This window comes from Periplaneta americana, chromosome 15 (genome assembly GCF_040183065.1).
Source record: "Periplaneta americana isolate PAMFEO1 chromosome 15, P.americana_PAMFEO1_priV1, whole genome shotgun sequence".
Classification (NCBI taxonomy): Eukaryota; Metazoa; Arthropoda; class Insecta; order Blattodea; family Blattidae; genus Periplaneta; species Periplaneta americana.
In genome coordinates, this window is record NC_091131.1 from 22,526,941 (window position 1) to 22,545,556 (window position 18,616).

An 18,616-nucleotide genomic window follows, 5' to 3' on the forward strand; every position below is an offset into this window, starting at 1 on the left:
TCCCTCCGGCCTCCCAACTAAAACTCTATATGCATTTCTGGATTCGCCCATACGTGCTACATGCCCTGCCCATCTCAAACGTCTGGATTTAATGTTCCTACTACTACTACTACTACTACTACTACTACGGTGAAACGAACGTTGAGCGACTTCCGCCGATTTTGGAATAGACACCGACGCACTTGAACTGCCAACATAAAAAAACAAAAAATCACACTCAATCGCTTTCACCTTCATCTTGACGGGATAATAAAAGCCTAACCTAACCTAAGTGCGTCGGTGTCTATTCCAAAATCGGCGGAAGTCGCTCAACGCTCGTTTAACCTTATTATTATTGAAGAAGGATGATTGTCATTCGTACCTTAATTCATTCCGTTCATTGGACACAAATTTACAGCAAATTGTATTAATTGCAACCCATTACATTCATCCTCGAGGAGACTTCTTTTTCCTCTTGTACGGGGAGAGACCAGAAGGCTTACACTGCGACCTGAGGCTTATTGTGCTTACCATTCCTATTCTGTGAATGATTGTGTAGCAGAACGGGCGCGCTCTTGTACAAGTACAGCACGCCGCACCGTGGACTTAACTCGGGCTATGGTATGGATGATGATGATGATGATGATGATGATATGTGAATTAATGATAGTGAAATGAGTCTGCTGTCCAACGCCGAAAGTTACTCAGCAATTCTGCTTCAATTGGTTGAGGGAAAACCCAGGAAAATACCCCAATCAGGTAACTTATCCCAACCAGGATTTAAACTCGGGCCCGCTCCTTTCACTGTCAGAGCGGTGGACCTTGTACAGACGTTACACACAATCACACGGATTTTCTAACAACCCCTGTCACTTTTTTTTTAACATAGCTCAACTTTTTTGCAAGTACTTTAGCATGTTTAGTGTTAAATACACTGCGAAAAGCATAAAAGTGTATATCCCGTACTTAGATCCCAGGATATATCAGTAGGTCATAACCTACAGTCACATAGACAGAAGAGATTGTAGAAAACAACGAAAATCAGAGCGTAATTCTATGCGATGTTGAGGATCCTGAAAATGGATTATCTCATACACAAAATTACAACTTCCTATACAAATAAGTTCTTCTTTGAAAACATATGAAGTATTTTACATCATTTTTACATGTGTACCTGGTTCTGACTGCCCGTGAAAACAAGATTCCGCTGCACTTCGTATCAGCTCCTACCTACCGCATTAGAATTCGCTGCTCAAGCCAGGTCCGTGAAACCGTCCACACATCTGCTCCGCAACAGAAAACTCAACCAAATGATCCAGACCTACTGCTGTATATCAATGTTACCAACACGAATATTTAAAAATTAGCAAAATAAATTCAGCAAGTGAATTTCTTGACGAGGTTTCACTATTTATTACTAAATTGTATACAAAAACAGGAGCATTTATTCTTTATAATTCTACGGTGGTTAATAATAACACAAAGCATTACATACATACGTATTGGTTTCCATTTAAATTGTCTTTAATAATAATAATAATAATAATAATAATAATAATAATAATAATAATAATAATAATAACAATCATAGTAACTTATTTTATTTTACCTGCAGAGTTAAGACATTGGGGCTCATCTTCCATTTAATCAGGAATAGAACTAATGCAAATACGTAAATAATAATGATAATAATAATAATAATTTATTTATTTATTTATATATTTAATGTGCTGTACAACAGCCAGTGGCCAATTACAGTTCAGCACAAATATAACAAAAACATAAAACAAAAATAATTATTACACATAAATATAATTACAATTAATTACAATAGTGAAGATGAATGGATAACTAAGAATACTATGAGACAATGATAATTGAGTATAATGCCTAAAAGAATACATAAATGATAAATCGTTGCCAGGAGCAAACTAAGTCTATACATTAAAGGGATCGAATTAGCAGCCATGCATGTTGGCATTTTTAATGCATCTGCAGACTGGTGAAAGAAATTTCGAATTTCTAATATAGAAAAGTTTGTGGGCTCTCATATCTTTTGTTGGAATACGTAAGGTAATATTGTTTAAGAAAGAGTCACAGGATATATCACCTTTGAGGACTTTACAAAAGAACAGATAATCTAGCTCATGGCGTCTAGCATATAGATTTTGACAATTAAAATATTCACATTTTCTCTCATAACTATACCCGGAATTAATGGGCAGAAATCTGAATGAACATAAGGATATAAATTTTCTTTGTATATTTTCTAATTTAGCCGAGTCCGTAGTTGTAATCGAGTTCCAAACTACAGATACATATTCGAGTTTCGATCGCGCCAATGTATAGTATAGCATTAAAAGAGAATCGGGCGTGGAAAAAGAATAACTTATTGACCGTATTATTCCTAGCATTCTGATTGCGTGATTGTAAATGCAATCAACGTGATTATGAAAATACAATTTACTGTCAAAGAATATTCCCAAATCTTTTACGCAATCCGTTCTGTTAATTAGTACATTATTTAGATAATAATTAAATTTCAGTGAAGAAGTTTTTCTAGAAAAGGTTATTACATTAGTTTTGGATACTTTAATTTTCATACCATTTTCTTCCGACCATTTAGCGACTGAATAATAATAATAATAATAATTTATTTATTTATTATTAATATTTGTGTGCTGAACAACAGCCAGAGGCCAATAATAATAATAATAATAATAATAATAATAATAATAATAATAATAATAATAATAATAATAATAATAATAATAGACACATTGTAAAAATACTATTATTGAAAGTTACATAAGTTACCAGTTAATCTGAATACGGTACATTAGAAATGTAAAGACAATAATTACAACTATAATCTTCATCTTACGATGTTTGGGTGACGTATATACGTCCGTTGATGTGACATATTAATGAAATAAATACTACCCGCTCGAGGTTGTGAAATTTTTCTTTCATACCATGGCATGATTGTGACTATAATAGTATTTATTTCAATTACTATAATTTATAGAGTAAAATACAATTATTTGTTTAGATGTTTAAATATAATAACTGTTTAACTACCTGTAATTGAGAGTCAGGCTATATGCACGTCTATTATCAGACAGTGCATCTCACTTGACGATATGTATCATAGGAAGAACAATAATGTTTGTATGCAACTGAAGTCTGATTAGTGAAATACGTTACTAGATAGCGAAGTATGCAATGGAGAGGGAAAGGAACTGACCATCCCACCCCATTATCTCATGGCTTAGTTGCCTCATGAGTGGTGCCTTATTGGTGTCACTTATGAGGTTCAAATTTGTCTTCGGACAGTTCACTAAACAACATGTTTAACATATTAAGAGAAAATCAATTCAGTAAACTAGTGTGAAACAAATTTTAAATTATTAAATATTGCTCATGAGTATTTTATTTAAGAGCGAACGTAATTTACTATGTCTGTTGAATTACATTAATACGCGGAAGTTAGAAAGAACCCATTTGTAAAGCCGGTGTCACACACTGGCAAACAGAAAATGTAAAAAAAAACTATTCTAAAAAATAATTCATAATTAAAACCATTTAAATAAATATATAATATTAAAAATAAAACCAAAACAATAAATTCTGGTCCAACAGTGATCCACAGCTGAACTGTTCTTTTTTTTTTTTTTTTTTTAATTTGATCCGAACAAAAGTAACTTTTTGTTCTGCAAAATAAATTTACAATGTTACATTTGTTCCCATCAAATTTCTGCAAGTTTAAAGGACAAACTAAAATTATTCTTTCAATCATACATTATCATAACACAGTGCTCTCTTAAATTGACTGAGCATATTGGGAATTAAATCAATGGCTTTCCCAAAACACGCTATGAAATGCTTCATATGAAATAATTTTTATCTCGGAAAGGAAGCAAATACGAGCAAAACTGCATTAAACTTTTTTTTTAATACCTCAAAGAATAATCCCCTAAAATTAATGACATTACTTACGGTTCCCCTATATATATAATAAAATTTTCAAACACAGTGATGTTAATTGGAGTTTTCACAGCAATATAAAGCTTTAAAATGCAGTTCCCTCAAAATTTTAAATTCTGAGTTGCTTCCCTTTTGAACTGATCCGTCGACATGTAGGAGCATTATCCCTGAATGAATGACAGGGCTACAGGCAACATACATCGGCCATTTTATGACATGGTTATCATTTAACTCTGTTAATTCACCATTCTTGCGTATCATCTTATCGAATGCAATGAATAGCGCAGTCATTTGGAATTCCAGCAAGTATCCCTCTTCGAAAACCAGTCTTTAAAAGTTCCTAAAATCGATCGAATTTTTTACTACTCGTTCTTTATGATAATTGCTTGCGTTTTATGCTGGTTATAAACATTCTCTAAACTACTTCTGTTATTCGTGTCAATAATTGTGCTGAATAAACAAAGAAAACAAGCGGCAACTCCCACATACAATGGAAGGAGAACAAGATAATTTCATCAGTTAATCTCTTTTTATGACTTGGCTAAAAATCACGTGTACAACTGATAGTTTTTTGTTTGAAGAACAAATAAAAAAAACTGCTCAAGGTCTGTGCATTCATCCCTGACACACGTAAAAGTTTCGTAGGATCTCAGTCACTGTGTCACTCGCTAACAAAGAACGAGGGTATTACATCAATTTAATTATATGCCGTCACAACGCGAACTTTAAAATATGTAACAACCTCAATACAGAAACATTTCAAGATATTTCTGCGCGCAGTATACATTATACATAAAAGTCTTTTCAAAATTAATTCTTAAATACATTCAAGGTTGAGAAAATGTATTATCCGTTCACAATAAATTGTTCTCCAACTTCTTTTTCCAAGTACATAGGGTGTTCCAGATATCGCTTCTCTGTATGATCAATGCCCGGTTTTATAAAGCTCGAGATATCTATTCCATAGCTATCTGTTCTATAACTTCAATGAAATTGATATGTCTGTGCCCGTTTCTGAAAGCAAACCTATCTATCCAATAGCTATGTATTCGATAGCAAGTTTTAAATTTGGCCGCTAGATGGTGACACGTCTTTCCAGTTTGATTTGAACAGTCTTGCAAATATAGTAAATTTGAACTTCAATTTAGCTACAAAATATTACATATTTACTATAGTTGATACAGAATTCTGTAGACTTTTTAACTTCCCACTGGACAAAAACATAATTTACATCAACGAAGAAACAGGTATTTAACGACTTCAGCACAGCTTCTTTAGGCTTTTCATGAATTGGAGTTGCCAACACTGATTATTATATGTAGGCTAATTACTCGCTGTAAAAATTACAACCAAACATGGAAGAAATTTTTATGATTTTTAAAAGAATTTACTTATGGAAATTATTTTGCACAATTTGCACTGTTTTGTTCTTATATTTCAAGAATTCTTATTAGCATAATGTTGTCGTCTATTGGTCATGCTGAAGTTTGTTTGTAACTTATAGAATAATCACCAGATTCGACGTTAATAAAATAAATATAAGAATAAAGAGAGCTGAAAAAAATATATGTATGTATGTATTTATTTACACTGCAAGTGGGCAAGCACCCGGTGGCAGTGGTATATACAATATTAACAATACACAATAAAATGATAAGCAATACACAATAAAATTTACAATACACAATACAATTTTACAACACATATACAATTTTATACACAATACAATAAGAATACACAATACAATTTAACACAATAATAATAAAACATAAATAAAATACCTCATTTTACAATACAACCTACATAATTATCTATAGGTCCTACATAAGTTACAACAGTCTTTCACTTTACTCTTATCTCATTCCCTGTAGTGGCACTATGACGCATTTCACTGGCACTATGACGCATTTCACTGACACTTTAGCACACATTTCACTGACACTATAGAACACATTCCATTGACGCTATAAATTATCACTGATCGGAACTGTTCACTGCACTGTAAAACCATAACTTCACTGACTCACCTCGCTTCACTGATACAACAGTTCAAATAAGTCAAATAATTACATCCTTATGCATACTTATAAACAGAACTACATTTAAACTAAACATTTCTATTTAAAGAAAATAAATATCAAAAGTCCTTCAATAACTGTCGGACCAACATGCCTTTTAAACATTTCTAGTCTAAGGCCCACTTACACGCTATTTTTAAATAATTTACAATTCAAACCAAGTAACTGTAAAAGAATACACTGATACAGTAAAAAAAAGAAAGATCTAGAAAAAACAGGTACTGCTTGTACTCGATCCACTAACTTCTCGGATATGTGTATAACACGTTATCCAATAGGCTATGGAAGAAACTCCTTAGAATTTATTATATTCCCTTACGTAGCTTTTCGTACTTTTATAAGGATGAGAGTATAATTCATAAACTAAAATCTGTTAAATTAACGCCAATAAAATTAGACAGGATTTTCGGGTGGATATTGATTTTTCCGTATATCTCAGTCAAACTTAAGATAATCCCTTAAAATATCATGAAAGAATATAATAAATATTGTTATCCGACACTATTCTTCAATGTTAGGAAAATTATAATTAACATTACGTAATTACTGTCACCGTCCAACAGAAATATAATTTCACTATATACATATGTCCACACCTGTGGAATAACGGTTAGCGCGTCTGGCCGCGAAACCAGGTGGCCCGGGTTCGAATCCCGGTCGGGGTAAGTTACCTGGTTGAGGTTTTCTCCGGGGTTTTCCCTCAACCCAATACGAGCAAATGCTGGGTAACTTTCCGTGCTGGACCCCGGACTCATTTCACCAGCATTATAACCTTCATTTCATTCAGACGCTAAATAACCGAGATGTTGATACAGCGTCGTAAAATAACATAATAAAATAAAAAATATACACATACGCACATAAGTGTTGTGCCCATGGCAGGTCTGTCACTGCAAACTCAGCATTATCGAATCTTCCCTATTTTCTGTCTTCCTCTTTGTCTCCTCATATGATCCATATTACCTCAATGTCGTCTATCAGCTTGTATCCTCTTCTGCCCCGAACTCTTCTTCCGTCCACCATTCCTTCCTGTGCATCCTTCAGTAGGCACTTTCCTCTCAGCTAGTGATCCAACCAATTCCTTTTTTTCTTCCTGATCCTTGGCCTTATCAGTTTCTCTTCTTAGTTCGTTGTTTATTTTCCTGTAGTTTCTTCTACCTTCTTCCGTGTTGATGTTTTTCCATTTTCTTCTTTCCTCCAACATTTTCCCTGTGACCAAAAGTTTCTTCGTTCTCACTCTTTTTCTGTATCCTATTGTTTCTTCTGGTGTTTTCTATGTACAGCTTTTTAAATGAGTCCCTTAATCATCGCCATTCTCAAGTGAGGATTCTAATGTAGCGGCTTTTTCTTGAAAATTTTCAAGTTGGCCGTATGAATCAAAATGAGCTTACAAAGATAGGAGATCGACACTACATTTATACTGTAACAGCGACGTGAGATTCGAACTCACGACCAGCGTCCCGCAAGAGAGCATATCGCGCGGGCTTCACGGAGCACTGTGGAACGGCGCGCGGCGGAGAGGGGAAAGGGCCAACGCGGCGAGAGAGTGGAGAGAGAGTGCGCGCGCAACTGTTGCGTACGGAAAAGGGGGGACGGACCCTCCCGACTCTTCGAGAAGTCCGTCGAAGTGGAGATATCCAGATAATTCTCTACACACCTGTAGAAATTTCTCGCAACTATGATTTCGCTATAAAAGAAGAAACGCCAGCGAACTCGAGCAGTCATTCATGATTAGTTCAGTCAGTAAGCCAGTGAACAGAGCAAGCCAGTCTTGTGTACCGGAGTTCGACTCGAGTGTGCGTCCGCAACTGCGTCAGCATCCGAAGGCCTGAGTTCGAGTGCAGTGGGCCGCAATTGGAGGGACCTGAGTTCGAGTGCAGTGGACCGCAGTTGGAGGGACCTGAGTTCGAGTACAGTGAACTGTCTCTGAAGGTCTGTGGTTCGAGATACTGTGAACTCGAGTGACTGAGATAGAAGAACTGTGAACTGAGAACTGATAGTTCTGATTTGTAAATAGTGCTTTGTAAATATTAGTTAAGATTAACAGTTCATTGTTGTTCGTAATAGTCCAAGTAAATTTTCATTGCCGTCAGTGGAGTGCTATAACGAATCCTGTGTTGAGTGAAAAACCTATTGTTGACTTTGAAATGATCTCTGACGTCACGGACCACCAATTTCAAAGATTCATGATGTGATCTCATTCAGCAAGAAAAACGAGGCATGTCCATAGATAGACAGCCAAGGCTTTTCACCGAGAAAATAAGAGCTCTCTTCTCTCCCGAATTTCTTAAAGTTCCTTTGGACAACGCAACTGTAAGACAAGTTTTCTCTGAATAGGGTAAACTAGGTAGTTATTGGCCAGTATACGGTGATTGACCGGTTCCTTTTTTCAAGTATATTGTGAATAAACCACGATCGTGATTTAACTTTTTGCTGCATATACCTTTAGTAACAACCCCTATTTGTGGTTAGTTGTCGCTGTTCATCCCACTGAGTTAGTGTCTGTTGTCTGAGAGGACTGAAATCGATTGGAAATGCAACTGAACGTAAACAAGTGTAAGTAACTAGAGAAATTGCTAAGAATAATGCACGCAATAATTTATTTATTCTGCAAAGGATACATAAATTCTGGTGCTCGTTTTTACACTCACAGTGTGAGAAAAGGTATAAGGTTTCCGTCCACAGAATATTATTTTGTTAAAGTTTTTATATGACATAAAAATGCCCCGTGGTCAATCACTATAAAGTGAATGGCCGCAAACTACAGTGATTGGTCGTTTATAAATTATTTGTTAGAATAACGACCAATGTGCTCCAATTCTATATATGTTATCGGTTAAATGATGGGGATTTTTACAGGACTGATACTGTATTATAATGCCTAAGCCAGGTAAAGTGCATTATACAGGGGAAGCTTTACGAAACGCTACAGAACCTATCCGCAGTGGATTTGATTTAAATGAAGCTGCCAAGAATTTTGGTGTCCTAAAAGCAACCTTAGCGTCCAGAAGCAAATATCCCGTTGAAGGAAAAGTGTCCTTTGGTCCTCGCCCAGTGCTGGGTGAAGCCATTTGTAATAACATCAGAGAAATGACACACACTTGCTTCTGATAAGGCACAAAAGAGAAAAATGGAAGAAGAGGCAAGAGAAGGAAGGAAGCGAATAAGAAATGAAAGAAAAGGCAGCGAGAAGAGTTCTTTTCTTATTTTTTAACTTGGTTATTTAACGACACTGTATCAACTATGAGGTTATTTAGCGTCGATGGGATTGATGATAGCGAGATGGTATTTGGCGAGATGAGGCCGAGGATTCGTCATAGATTACCTGAAATTTGCCTTACGGTTGGGCAAAACCTCGGAAAAACCCAACCAGGTAATCAGCCCAAGCGGGAATTGAACCCGCGCCCGAACGAAACTTCGGATCGGCAGGCAAACACCTTTGCCGACAGAGCTACGCCGGTGGCGAATAGTTCTTAATGAGAAAGATCAGAAGAAGAGAAACGAAACAGACAAGAAAAAAGTGAAAATTGTGAAACTGTGTTGTTCAATCACTAATAAATGTGTATTCAATAACTGTGCACTAGACGGTCAATCATTAATAAGCGTGTGGTCAATAACTGTGCAGTAGACGGTCAATAACTGTAAAAGTGGACTTGTTGTGTTTATTTAATTTATCTTTGCATTAAAATTTTATTTTTTCTTTTGTTTATTGATTTTGATTTGTTTCTGAATCTTCACTTGACCCAATGCCTTGAAAATTCTCTGAATAAATTACCACTGTTTTCCGCTATTTCATTGTTTTATTATTCATTAGCTTAAGTGGTCAATCACTATACAGTTTATCCTACTTCAGCATCTCAAATCTTCATTCAATCATTGCTCCATTAAAAACATAAATAACGATAATTGATTAAACGGCGATCTTACTCGTGTTAATTGTGTAAGCATGTGTACAGCTGTTTCGGTACTTCTTCACACCATCCTCAGAGCCTACTAGATCTCGGCGTCATCTCGAACTACGCTGCCTGTTGTGTGGGTGCGTTCGATTGTTGAAAAGTGTTGAAATGTGGTGTCAAATAGTGTGTGTGTTCTGAAATTGATCTGTGTGTTGAGAATTTGATCAGGGTGTGTTTTAGTGTGTCTGTATATTTCATATTGTTCTAGTGTGTTGAGTTTTTAGTTTTGGGGTTGTATGTGTAGGATTTCCATGTCTGTATTTATGTTATTGTATGTGTGGTTAGCATTAGTTATGTGTTCGGCATATGTAGATGTATTGTGTCCTCTGGTTATTGCTTTAATGTGTTCTCTGTATCGTGTTTGGAATGATCTGCCTGTCTGTCCAATGTAGAAACTGTCGCAACAATTGCATGTGAGTTTGTATACGCCTGTGTGGTTGTATTTATTTGTTTGTGTTCTTTGTGTGTTGAGATGTCTTTGTAGTGTGTTTTCTGTTCTGTATGCTATGTTGTATTTCTGTTTTCTGAATGAGGATGCGATCTTGTGTGTGTTTTTATTTTCGTCCTCTGGTTATGCCGAACACATAACTAATGCTAACCACACATACAATAACATAAATACAGACATGGAAATCCTACACATACAACTTAAAAACCAAAAACTCAACACACTAGAAAAATATGAAATATACAGACACACTAAAACACACCCTCATCAAATTCTCAACACACAGATCAATTTCAGAACACACAAACTATTTGACACCACATTTCAACACTTTTCAACAATCGAACGCACCCACACAACAGGCAGCGAAGTTCGAGATGACGCTGAGATCTAGTAGGCTCTGAGGATGGTGTGAAGAAGCACCGAAACAGCTGTACACATGCTTACACATTTAACACGCGCAAGATCGCCATTTAATCAATTATTTATATTCAAGTGTTAAAAGTAGTGTACGAAAGATTCAACATGGGACACAAATAACATAAAAACTTCGAATGTTTTCTGCACTTCAAGAGCCACTATGAAAATGTAATTACGCATTAATGATTTATTCGTAGTAAGTATAAGAACATGAATAATTTACAATTAGAAGCCTGTGATTAATCCGCCACTGCAAACCACGCCCTGCTACTGAGTTACAGCTGATCATGACATCGTTACGTAATCGCTAACATATGTAAGCCTACCGTAAAACCTGCTTCTTGAATAACTGGTTTGTTTTTAACAAAAAGTTACGCAAAAGAGACAAAGTAATTTTAAGGTTCAGGGATTCTGCAAAAAAGTGTTCTTTATAAAATTAATAAAAATGCCATCATTTTGAGGAGGGAATGTAGATCTCAAGGCTGACATGCAAATTAAGACAACTGTGACTTAATACTATTTATAATATTGCTTGTGGCCTGTTATCCCATGAGATAATTCGCATGCTCGCGCAGGTTAGCTTCATCAAACCTCACTGGCCTTCTATCATTTCCGTTTCATTAAATCCGGTTGTGAACGTCTATTTCCTCGTATTACAATGTAGCTAAGGAAAGAATTTAGTACAGTAAAAACCCTCATTTACGGACATCGAAGGGACATAATAATCTGTCCGCATCTGGGAGGTGTCCTTTATTGGAAGGGAGACTCCCCAATCTAACAATGCAAACTAAGTTCATTAGACGTTCAAATAAACATTTTTCAAATTTATTTTCAATGAAGATTTATTTATTTTATTTTATTGGCTTATTTTACGACGCTGTATCAACATCTAGGTTATTTAGCGTCTGACTGAAATGAAGGTGATAATGCCGGTGAAATGAGTCCGGGGTCCAGCACCGAAAGTTACCCAGCATTTTCTCGTATTGGGTTGAGGGAAAACCCCGGAAAAAACCTCAACCACGTAACTTGCCCCGACCGGGATTCGAACCCGGGCCACCTGGTTTCGCGGCCAGACGCGCTGACCGTTACTCCACAGGTGTGGACTTTTCAATGAAGAATACCAGACATTCGGAAAGTTATTTGCTTCCATAACAATGAAAGATACACTCTCTCGAGCCAATACTGAAGAGAACCACGCATATAAATATCTACACCACACCGCCATTAAATATATGACAAAGACCCAACCCCACTTGATTAATAATTATAAAAATACTTGATTTTTAATAATATTATTATCTTACGTAAGTTTTATAGCTTTCAGTAACATATACTATATATACTATATAGCCGCCACTCAGTAAAATATAGAAATCAAAATCTAATTTAAGTTATTCTCTACATCTACTTATATAACCCCAAAACGTTTCACTTTCATATCATCAATATAGCATTAATATGTATAATTAATGAAAAATAGTCACATCATGGCATTAACTACAATAATATTTCATTTCTAATTGTAGTAATGTCATCAAACCACCTCAAGTTTTGTGGTTTTTAATATCCAATACACAGCTGTACCCAGAAAATCACACACCACAGAATCGAACCTGTAAATTATTTTTAGTAAGTTAAGTTTTTAATAACCAATTTAATTTGAGCTCTAAATATGTCAGCATTCTTGCAGATCATGGCTTTCGTGTAATATTGTTTACTGTAGTGTGTGTTTTGTTTTATTCTGAAATGCAACATGTCCGACTTGATGCTCCCTTCTCTTCTCCTTTACAAAAAAGCGAAGGGAATATCAAGTCGGCCGTGAATGCTATTAGCTAGTTCTCAAAACTGATAACATATGGATTTTGGAAAATAGGAAAATATGTTTAAAAATTGACATTTCACTGAAAACTACTATTTTTTCGAAAAACTTTGAGTTCCAAGCTTCAAAATGAGGGGTCATTTATTAAAATCCGTCCACCCGTTTTCCCGTAATTTCCAATACCAGTTCAAATTATATATATAGATTTATAATATGCACTATATACCCCAGGACATGTAGCATGTATGGGTGAATCCACAAATGCATATAGAGTGTTAGTTGGGAGGTCGGGTTCCGGGTTCCTTAAATGCCATAAGTAAGTTAATTATATATCCCTTCACGCTTTAAATGACATTTCTTGAATTTGTTTATCCATCCGCTTGCAGCTAACAAGGGGTAGCCGACTGGGCTAGCGGTAGCCTACAAGACCCTTATTATCCTCTTTTTGTTTAGTATGTTATTTTACGACGCTTTATCAACATCTTAGTTTATTTAGCGTCTGAATGAGATGAAGGTGATAATGTCGGTGAAATGAGTCCGGGATCCAGCACCGAAAGTTACCCAGCATTTGCTCATATTGGGTTGAGGGAAAACCCCGGAAAAAACCTCAACCAGGTAACTTGCCACGACCGGGAATCGAACCCGGGTCGCCTGGTTTCGCGGCCAGACGCGCTGACCGTTACTCCACAGGTGTGGACTATTATCCTCTTCACTCGCTTGCAGCTAAGTGTATTGTCTTCTTTCATGTTAAGAAATTTCTGTAATTTTTGTAACACATTAGGTCTTGAAATCTAAGTTCTGTCCGTAGTCAGGAGGTAAAGCAAGCTTTAGGACTGTCAAACAGCTGTCCGTGTCCGTGTCTGAGAGTGTCCGTAAACTAGAGTTGAATTTATCATTATTTCTATATTATTTTCAGTTGGGACATAAAAATCTGTCCGTATATGAGGAGTGTCCGTATCTTGGGGTTGTCCGTAAGAAGAGGTTTCACCGTACATCTCGCTAACAGGGCTTTTATGAAAAATATAGCTTCAGGCTTAATTACACAAGATGCATGGTTCATTCAATAATTAGTGGCAACATTTGAATTAACAACAAAGAAAACATTTTTGGAACAGTCACATTGTTGCAGTGCTCAGAAGTAATCTCCTCCAACATGAAGAACCCGCCTCCACACCTCAGGGAGACAACGGATGCCATCCACAGCGTCTTGTTGTATTAATCTTCGAACAGACTGCTCTACTGCTGCTATAATTGCCTGTCTGGTTCTAAAGCGAACTCCTCTAAGTGGCAATTCCATTTTCGTGAAAAAGTCAAACTCACATGGACACGTATCTGGAGAGTATGGAGGATGCTCCAGAACTTCCCAGTTCCATCTTCGAAGTAAATTAACCATAGGGGCAGCTATGTGAGAGCGAACACCATCATGTAGCACAATAGGACGAGAATTCAGGAGATTTACAGCACACCGCTGGTTGTAAATGGTGTTCCCGAAAGTAACTGTACTATGCACCATTCACACGATTTCCGACAGGAACTGAATGAGTGAGAAGGATTCCGACAAAATCATAACCAACAACGGTGATCTTCCAGCAGCGCTCTTACAGCGTTCACTTGCCGATTACGGTCTGCCAGCTACACGTTTTTGATGATCATCTCCCCTTCCGTTGCGAAATGCATGCGTCCACCTAGCCACGGTACGATATGGTGAAGTCTCTCTACCACAAGCTTCCAGTAATGCTGTATGACATTGTCGAGCATTCTTGCAATCTGAATTTTAATTAAGCATCTTTGTTCGTATTTGCTAAACATTTTAGAGCGCTACAGATATAGTGAGGATCACGTAAGAGTAGTTCCACAGGGTGCTATTCATAGACATTTCGCTAGCCCGCGCTACGAGCGTGCTAAACTAGCCCCGGCTATCGACTGATTACTTGTACAGGATTCATATCATATCGCTAACACTGATTTACGAATACAAAAACGTTAGTGCGCTGATCATCCACCGTAAGCCCGCGCTAAGACTCTCTATGAATATGGCCCTAAAAGTCCAATTTGGCCATCTCTTCAGTGTTGCCAACTAATACCAGATATCACCAAAGAGGGTGAAATCACAATGCTAGTACTGAAATAATAATAATAATAATAATAATAATAATAATAATAATAATAATAATAATAATAATAATAATAATAATGATAATAATATAGTGTTAACAATAACAATGTCTTACTTATTTACCACATCTCATCTTTATGTTGGGAAGTGTTTCCTAAATGGTTCAATAATTTATTTATGAAATAGTATATTTTCCTCCTGGATTCTCACATATTATGTTGGTAATTAGTATTAGTATGAACTAATAGTACCTACAATTTATTTTGTCTGACATGAAATTTATTGCTTTGACTAAAGAGTTTACGATTCACGAGACCTAACCTAAAAATGTATTTACTTACTTGCATTTTCATCAGTTTGCTTTACTGTAAACCAAAATCATTGCTGCCAACATAACAGTTAGAAAATAACTGCCAGTTGTAGTATTTGTCAGTACCCGAAATTCGAAACGAAGTCTGTAAAAGAAAATTCAATCTGAGAGCCAGAAAATCACTATAATCCACTAGCATATTTATTAATAGTGGAAAAATGTTTAAGTTTCAGCCTTAGGGTATTAAGAAAGCTGATCCGGACTGTAACAGTCTACAAATTAAATTCACTACAAATATCTTATAATTGATATTATTGTCTTCAAACTCAAAGATAACACACATCAAATGCTGTTCTTTCTCATTGTTATCAGCTTACATCATTTACCGCTGATAGCACCACATACAAAAATTGTTACCACTAATTATTGAATGACCCATGTACTATACTGTAACGGTCTTACTAATAAACTGTGTATAGTTTTTATACGAGACTTACATAGAGTTGGGACAGAAAACGTTACTAATAAACCCTACATAAGCGATGGATGTATAAATGTAGTTAAAAATCACGAAACTCTTTGTTTAAGCGTTGTATATAAAGTAACAAATGGCCACCTCTCTAACAGCTGTTCGTATCGATTGCCATTTTATGAAGATGGTTGCCTCGTAACCACAGAAGAACAAACCAAAGAGCACAGAATAATTAGAATTATATTGTTGTAGCTGTATAGCTGTACCCTTTGACCAAAATATAGCGTAGTAATCGATCAGGCCCAGTTGTACTATCGATACTTAGTGCTGGACACTAGCGCGCACAATCGATTGTAATAGAGAATCTCAGATTATTTGATCAGCTTCTTCAGGATTGTTAAGACGGTTTTAATCTCTGTGTATCCACCGTTCTGAACTGAGAAATGTAAGTAATATTGAAAATCGCATATTAACTTACTAATTCCAATTTAAGAGTTTTTTTAAATATTAGTTACATTTAATTTACTTTCATAATCTAAACTCAACATAAGCATGGCAAACAAGACAAAAATTGGCAATTGTATCCTCTGCAGATGTATCCTCCGTTACACTAACTTTGTTATGGAGGATACACAATTGGGAAAAGAGGATGCAAAAATATTTAATTTAAACTAAGGACCACAATATTTTTATATATTTGTTATCTTGGAATATCTTTTCTGAATTATTATTATTATTATTATTATTATTATTATTATTATTATTATTATTATTTACTTACTTACAAATGGCTTTTAAGGAACCCGAAGGTTCATTGCCGCCCTCACATAAGCCCGCCATCGGTCCCTATTCTGTGCAAGATTAATCCAGTCTCTATCATCATATCCCACCTCCCTCAAATCCATTTTAATATTATCCTCCCATCTACGTCTCGGCCTCCCCAAAGGTCTTTTTCCCTCCGGTCTCCCAACTAACACTCTATATGCATTTCTGGATTCGCCCATACTGCTACATGCCCTGCCCATCTCAAACGTCTGGATTTAATGTTCCTAATTATGTCGGGTGAAGAATGCAATGCGTGCAGTTCTGTGTTGTGCAACTTTCTTCATTCTCCTGCAACTTCATCCCGCTTAGCCCCAAATATTTTCCTAAGCACCTTATTCTCAAACACCCTTAACATTATTATCATTATCATTATCATTATTATCATTATCATTGTCATTATTATTATCAGCCTGTATCCCTAGAGAGCACGTCCCCAGGTGGCGGATAAGGGAATGCCTCCCAGATATGGGTGGTAGGAGGGAAATCAAATACCTCCCGTGGACCAAACAGGCCGGACAGATCAAGCTCGTCAGCTGTAGGGAAAGCAACTGATCTAGGCGGGAAGGTAACCCTGAAAATAAATCTCTGAACCTCCAGGTTGGGGGTTGTTCTAGGGCCAACTCCCCTGGAACGAGATCCTTTATGGAAAAAACAAATTGTTAAAAAGCCAAATACAAACATACAGACTGGATTACAAACAAGAAGGAATAATATAGTTTCGAAAATTAATTTAAGATTTTTTGTTAATATTTTTATTTGAAATTTTTATCTCCTGAAAGGTACGTTTTTGAAGAACGACACTTTTCTGCTGGAAATAGAATCTGGACCTCTGAATTTAATGCCAGAAAAGCTGTGAATTGAGTTACGGAGTAGGATGGGAAGCTGAAGTAGCCTATTCAGGGAAACTATGCTCTACAACAGCTGTGGCGAAAAGGCCATGGTGCGCCGAGCCACTGTGTAAGCTGCAACGTGCATAGCACCTATGGAGGGAGGCGGACAACCGAAGGGGAAGTTGTTTAGGACGTGTAACGAAGAAAGAAATGAACAAGAAAACATAGGACACATTATCACAACCTAAAATTAACTGTCTTCAGAATATCTCTGCGACAAAGTTTCAAAATCAGGAATTATGTCACTTACTGCCAATCGTAGTTGATCACGAAGGTATTTATTTGTCTGTCAGTCGTGATCTAAATTTGATTTTTACCATTTTCATTGTTGAAAATAACTTTTCAGAAACGTAAGTTACAGCGAACATGGCTTCAACAGAGCAAGCGAAAGAACGAAGCTTCAAATATTTATTTTTTTCCAAAGATTTGAAAAGTTCAATATCTGTCAAGTCCTTACATCTAGCTTTCATTTAACGTCACATTGTAAATCTGTGAGTTTAAATTGAAAATCTAACCGCATTATTCGTACATCTGCTGTAAAAGAATCGACGTACAGAGATGATAATAATAATAATAATAATAATAATAATAATAATAATAATAATAACAACACTTATGGCCGGTTTCACCAACCTTCGTTATCATTGTAACGTCTCGTTAAATAATTTAATGACACGTTAGTCAGTTTTTGTGTTTCACCAAGTATCATTATTGCTAACGCATCTTTAAATTCATCGTTAATTTATTAGGACCTATTCGTCGCGTTAAAACAGTAACGATGCGTTAAGAAGTCAACAACATGGCGGACGTAATTATTCGATGATGAAGTTCTTTATTTAGAACTTCAACATAACGACGAACTTATATGTTGTAATAACACTCGGAATAATCATTTTGAAGATTTAAGTGATAAGGAATTCCACGAAAGCTACACATTAAGGAAATAAGTAGTAAGAATGATTCTAGAAGAAACTGAATACCGGTTTACTGTATAGGTTAGAATACGACAGATAGAAATCACCCACTTAACGCCTCTTCAACAGATTCTTCTCGTTTTAAAATAATGTTGCGGGAAGTTTTGAAATAGTAATTGATGATATGAACGGGGTATCAAAAGCTGTATTGTCTAGATATGTGAATAAATTATCAGACGTACTACCAACATTACAATAGTCATTATTTCTATAGGCCTAATAAGCTTATAGCTAAATTTTATGTTGTCATAGACAACATAGATTGTGTACATGTTCCAATCGTATATCCTAGCAGTAATATAGGCTAGCCAAAAGATTCTGCAATAGAAGATCCTATTTTTC